Source organism: Pan troglodytes, chromosome 6 (genome assembly GCF_028858775.2).
Source record: "Pan troglodytes isolate AG18354 chromosome 6, NHGRI_mPanTro3-v2.0_pri, whole genome shotgun sequence".
Classification (NCBI taxonomy): domain Eukaryota; kingdom Metazoa; phylum Chordata; class Mammalia; order Primates; family Hominidae; genus Pan; species Pan troglodytes.
The window spans coordinates 47,667,875-47,674,912 of record NC_072404.2 but is presented as its reverse complement, the minus strand read 5'-3'; positions in this window follow the sequence as shown (position 1 = coordinate 47,674,912).

Below are 7,038 nucleotides of genomic sequence, written 5' to 3'. Positions count from 1 at the left end.
TGTCTGCTACATATTATTGTAATTTTTTTCCCTGTTAGTTCCTGGCCCTTTAATTTTGTTTATATTAATAGTGTTTCAGGCCAAAAGAGAGTTTACACTTTTATATGAACTAATCTAGGAATTGCTATCTTTTTGCTGAGGCTTCTCCATCAGGAAATCAAATTGATACTCATGTATATTTTTCACTAAATATTTTTTGGCACTTTATTCTTTAATCTAACGTATCTGGAATATATTTTGGCATACAGAACAAGGAAGAGTTATGACTTTTTAGAAATTTTTCCAAAGATTGAATGAATGAGCACCATTTATGAACTTTTCACTTTGGAATGCCATTTTCATCACCTATTGAATGTGTATAAATATGAGCACTAATTTCATTCAGTAGATCTGTAGTGTGTTGCTAAGCTTGTGATCCCGTTCCATTGATATCTTTTTCCAGTTTTAATGTTTTTCTTTTAACTCTGGTTCTGTCCTATCCCAGGTCTTTTCACGTATGTGACTCAAATCCACAACTCAACAGTTATCTTGATTAAAATATCATTTCCTAATGCCAGGGCTTTATAACAACTGTAGATAATTATAGGTTTTTCTCTACCTGCAGTTACTCAAAGTTTGTCATTTAATGGTAGCATATTATTGAACAGTGTGTTTGTTTGTTTGTTTGTTTGTTTGTTTGTTTGTTAAGACTGTGTCTCGCTCTGTCGCCCAGGCTGGAGTGAAGTGGCGTGATCTCGGCTCATTGCAACCTCCGTCTCCTGGGTTCAAGTGATTCTCGTGCCTCAGCGTCCTGAGTAGCTGGGACTATAGGCAAGCGCCACCATGCCTGGCTAACTTTTTGTATTTTTAGCAGAGACGGAGTTTCACCATGTTGCCCGGGCTGGTCTCGAACTCCTGAGCTCAGGCAATCCGCCTGCCTCGGCCTCCCAAAGTGCTAGGATTACAGGCGTGAACCACCGTGCCTGGCCTTAAACAATGTTTTTGATTGAAAAAGCTTCTTCCTAATTCTAAAAATAATAGGTATTCATTTGTCAAATACAAGCACCATCGAGGAAAAAAGAAAGGAAGGAAGAAAGAGAAACAGGAGGGATGTAAAGAGGAAACAAAGAAAGGGAGAGAAGGAGGGCAGGAAAAGAGGGAGGGAGGGATAGAGGGCTCCTACAGTTTAATCATTCAAAGAAAACCAGAAACAAAATTATAGTTTATGTCTTTCCAGAAATGGAAAGATCTTTCTTCATTTCAGGAACATTTTCTTCTATTGCATTTTTGACAAGTGTTTTTGTTTGTTTCTAAAATTTTCTTGAATGTGTAAATTGTTGATTTAAAGATCCTTTATTTTTTGAGTGTGCTCTTTAGCTTTCTTTGCGCTTTGTTTCGTTTCTTCTTGTTAGTTGAGGAATTTATGCATAAGCCCTATGTTGCTGTTTATTCTTTTCTGTTAACTCATTTTTGAATGGGATAAGACAGCAGGTCTACTGTTTGTCCTAAAATAGCATAGGTGTGTTCTCATCTATCCTCCTTTCTACTTCTCTCAACATCATCTACGTCTTGTCTAAGGGTTGGGTGGCCTCTGGGGCCTAGGACAAGAGCTGAGGTCATGGGTCGGAGCCTTCCAGTGACCCTGCAGCTAGGGCTTGTCTTGCCAACTTAGGAGTGTGTCCCTTCTGTTGGAGGAATACCCTTCAGGTTTCAGCTCTTTCCCTAGTTTTAGAATGGACTGGGTTAGAAAGATATTGGAGTTTGCAGTCTTTTTCTTTTGTACTGCTGCATGTGTTTAATTCTTCATCGTGTCTCAAGCTGACTGCTCTCACTCCTCATTTCCTTTTCTTACCTGTGACAAAGCCTCTGTTCCTCCATCCTTGGATGTAAGGTTATGCCACCATTAACAAAACTTAGGGAGAGAAAACTAAAATCACCCATGCACTCCAGGCTTGGCAGATGCTCACACCTGACTCATTCTCTTGTTTTCGGGTCCTTCACCCAACGGCTGCCACAGCTGTCTGTTGGCTGGCTGCTCCCCGGTCCCCACTTGAACCCTGCTTCTCTGCAGTCCCTTGCATACAGACTCTCTCTGTAAGACACATTCTCCTCCCAGGCCATCCTCTTGGGCAGGACCTAAAACAGCGCCAGGCCTGCCTTCCCTCCCATGTAGACCCTATTAGCTCCATGGGAAACTCATGCATTTCTAGCCCACGCTTGATGGGAATGTGGTTTCTTCATAAACATAGTCCCCTCCTCCTTTTATCCTTTACCTTGCCTTAGACCAATTTACATTTATTCAGGCATGAGTCAAGCATCAGTATGCAGGGGTCCCTCAGCTGCAGAAGGTGCTGTTGAAGCCTATGTTAGTTATCTTCCCTGCAGTTGAAGAAGATTAATTAACCCTCTCCTGTTGGGAGAGCTGGGACTGACACACACCTGGCAGGTGCTTCTTCTGAAGGTGTCTCCCAAAATTCATCCCCCTCCCCGCCTTGCTCTCCACTCTCTTAAACTTTTATATTCTCAACATCTCTCCAGAGTCTTAAAACTAATGGAACCTGTTCTCAGATATCTACTTTAAAGATTCCTTTGCAGTGGTCTCTATCCCCTTCACTCTGGTATCTGATAGCTATCTGGTATCTTGGCCCCTGGGTTAGAATTTCAATTCTAAAACATTAGACTAGTTTTAAAACACTAAATGTTTGTTTTGTATTATTGCTTGAGTGAGAAATAAGCCTTTATTGATTTTGAGGCATCATCTTTTTGGGAACTATTTCTTCTAGCAACTATTACCTTCAAGACAGAGAAGAGCAGAAGATGAGAAATTTAAAGGCAGAGGCTTGGGAACCTTCATATTTGCGAGGTGAGTGGAGGAAGAGGAGCCTGTGAGGAGCTTTGAGAAGGAGTCAGATGTGTAGGAGAAAAACAAGTAGGGAACATTGTCAAGGAAGCCAAGAAAAGTGAGAGTTTGAAAAGGTCAAATGACACGATGTGGTCAAGTAAGACACTGACAGAAAGGCCCAATAGATCTGGCGATATTCTAATCAGTGCCAGTGCTAGCCTGAGCAGATCAGCTTTGTTACTTGGGGACAGATTTTAGTGGGAAGAGAAGGGGATGAGAAGACTAAGGAGATGTATTCTATCAAACGTGAAGAAGAAATTGAGTAATGACTAGAGAAGGAGACACTGAGGATTGAGAGAAAGCCCTTTTAAATTTTAAGTTAGAGATTTAAGCTTCTCTTCGGAGAGAAGTGAGCTGCTAAAGGTAAATAATTTTACAATATGAGAGAAGACAGATAAGCAAGTTTCCTGCTGAAGTGAGAAATGATGGATTGATTCCAAAATAGACCCACGTTCACACCACTCCTTACCACCTCCACCACCGTCCCTCAGGCCAAACTGCCATCCCTATTGACCTAAATATACCACCACACCTGAATAATTGCAACAGCCTCCTAGCAAATCTCCCTACTCCCATCCTTGCCCCCATAGACTATCTGGAATCCAACACTTAAAATGACCCTTTCAAAAATGCAAGGCAGATGAGGTCTCTCCTTTGCTCCTACCCTCCCGTGGCTTCTCCACTCGCTCACTATTGTGGCTAGAGAGAAGCTACGTGACCTGGCCACATCCCCGAACGTGCCTTCTTCTCTGTTTCTCCTTGGTCTCTGTCTTCTTCCCATGTGATCCCCCTTGCTATCCTTCCAACAGAATGAGCTTGTGCATGTCCCAAGCCTTTGTGCTTGACATCGCCTCTGCCAGGAATTTCATCATTTTCCATCAGACACCCTCGCAGCTCACTCCCTGAATTTCTTGTTATTTGTTTCCAGATCGCTGAAGCCTTTTTGGACCACTCAATATAAAATAGCAACGGACTCCACCCTGGTACACCCTAACACCCAGGCTGTTTCATTTTTCTCTGTTATATTTATCACCATCTGAGGTATTTTTTTATTGCCTATGTGACAACACTAGAATGAGGGTAGAGACATTGTTTTGTTAACAGCTAAATCTTGGCAACTGAAACTTTGTTTGACATGTAGTAGTTGCTCAATAAATATTTGTTGGCTGATGAATTAATCCTAAGCATAGGTGGTAGGATTAGCCTTAAATTAAACAAGAAGAAAAAAATAAAGGATAGGCATAGAGAGACATGATAATAACTGACAGAGAAGGGAATTAAGAGAATTTTCATCTCATTGATTTTGCAGTAAAAAAGAAGGTAAGCTCATCTGCTGAGAGAGATGTCAAAGCTGGTGGAGGTGGTGGAGTGGAAGGTTTGAAAAGACAGATGAAATGTTATAACAGTGGCAGAAGCAGATAGGAGATGAGGGGGCTTCCGAACACCTCCAGGCATTCTGGAAGTCATTGAGACTGAATGCATAGAAGTTTCAGGAACACCAAACCACAGAGTTGTTCTGTCTTACCCAGAAGTGTTCTTCACTGTAAAGTGTAGAAGAGAGAAGGTCAATTGTTTAGATATAGCACTCCTGTCCAGTAGAACTTTCTGCAATCATGAAAAGTTTCTACAATCTGTACCGTGCAATCGAGTAGCCACTGGCCACGTGTGCTTATTGAACATTTGGAATGTGGCTATTGTGACTGGCTGCACACTACACAGTGCACATCGGGCGATCCAGACTCAGATTCTGGCAGAGCAGGAGCTGAGAAAGGACAACAAAGAATGGCAGTAAGAGGAAAGGTCAGTAAAGAAACTGAGCTGTGCCCTCAGGAATCTGAACCAGGTGAAGAAAGAAGTGAAGCCAGAAAGCAACTGATAGTTTGTGAAAAATAGCATCATCCAGGAATCAGAGATATTGATGATGTGAAATGTAGGTATGTTGAGAGAGAGTGAGAGCTAATGGGCATTGGGTCTTAGAAAATGGAATGCTGAAGATTAAGATTTCAAAGGACAAACCATTGTGAATAGTGAAACAGCCCAGGGCATGGGCATAGGATGTGATTCTTATGTGGAGTGGTTGTGAAAGTCTGGTGTTAAGGGATTCAAAGGTCTGTAAGAGAGGGTTGGCTGAATAAAAAACCTGGGGTAGATGTCTGGCACAGAGATGTATAACGTGATAGCCATAGCCTCAAGGCTGTTTTTAGGTGAAGGTGGAAATATGATGAAGATGATGCTCTGTTAGTTATCATTGATCAAGCACTCATTTCTGCTACGCATGGAGCACAGTGCTTGATATATGTGTAATACCCTTTCACCCTTCAAATAACAATTTGAAATAGGTTTTCTTATTATTGCTAATTACAGATGAAGCCACTGAGGCTTGGAAAGACCAGATAACTTGTCCAAGGATATACCCTGAAAGTATATCCTTGGAGCTAGGATTTCAATCCAAGCAGCTTGGCATGAAAGCTCATGCTGGCCAGGTGCAGTGGTTCATGCCTGTAATCCCAGCACTTTGGGATGCTCGAAGCGGGTGGATCACTTGAAGTTGGGAGTTCGAGACCAGCCTGGTTTACATGGTAAAACCCCATCTCTACTAAAAATACAAAAAATTAGCTGGGTGTGGTGGTGCTACTGGGTAGTCTCAGCTACTCTGGAGGCTGAGGCAGGAGAATCACTTGAACCTGGGAGGTGGAGGTTGCAGTGAGCCGAGATTGCACCACTGCACTCCAGCCTGGACAACAGAGTGAGACTCTGTCTCAAAAAAAAAAAAAAAACCAAACCAAAACAAAACAAACAAACAAAAAAAAAACAAGAAAGCTCATGCTGTCCAGCACTAAGCTCCATTGCTTTCTTCTTTTTTCTTTATATATTTCATGTTCTCATCTGAGCCTTCATACTTGGAGCAGCAGTGGTCAGCAGTAAGAGTCCTTAGTGGCTATCACCCACCCCCATCCTCATCCATGTCTCCCAGATCAAGGAGCTGCAGGAAAACATGCATGCATGCTAGGAGGTGGAATGTCCATGGAGGACTCCATCTCAGAGAAGTTAGCTGGTGGGCAAGCTTAGAGTGGAAACTGAGAGTTATGGCAGCAGATTACAATGGAACAAGTGGGAAAGTAGGAAGGGATGTAGTAGGAGGAAGATGGTGGGGATACAGAGCCCACTGGATGAGATTCCTGGCAAGGAGAGTCCTTGGAAGGCCTTCATTTGGGATGGTGCAAAAGGCTGACAAGCTAATATTAATTGACCTTAAACTTTCATACTTATAATATATATGGCATGCACAATACTCATATCTCATGCCATGAGAAACATTTAAGTATAATGCTTACATATATTAACAGATATTAGAATGGCACTAAACAGGAAACATTTTTAAATTTAGGAGTGCCTGGTTAGCATAGTGGCATTCAACCGGTTCTTGCTACACCTGCTTCCATGAGAGTATTACACAAGATAAAAACTTCCAGAAGCACTGAGATAAGAGTGAGAATGAATCTTAATCTACATACACAGGTGGTCAGGATAGGTAATTTACTTTATTTTTCTGTGATTGCATTAAATTCCTACCCTGAGGCTTCAATTTGCCATATGCTAGTAAATAAGCCTCACTCTCTTTGAAGTCTTCACATTTTTTTCTGTACCTAAATTCAGGAATGGGGGAGGGTGGATGGAGTAGAACAGAGGGATGAGAGAGCTTGTCTAGGTTTTTCAGTCTTGAGCTAGAGAGTGTAACATGCGGCTTAGCACCTATCTTCTCTTTGTCCACGGAGAACCTTTCTTCCTTCCTGGTCTAGGCAGATCAGAGCCAACTTGTTCCTCATTGATAACTGTGAGGCCTTTTATTATAATATTTTTCAAGTTCTGGTCAGTATAATAAGGCAAAAAATAAAAATAATGAGCAAAACGCAACAAAGTGGTGACAAAATTATCTTTATTAGTAGATGGTGTGAGTGTGCTACAGGTGTAATTTTTCAGTGCACAAATTCATATGCAAAACATGTGACATTTCTTCAGTTCTGAAATCAACACAAATCAGTGGGAAGTCAAATCTCTCTTATGGTTTTTTGCCCTCCCCCCATTCTAAAGTTTCCTGGTCTTGGCAAAGGAAAGTTCCTCTGTTCATGGGTCCCCACTGGCTAGTGCTGGGGTGC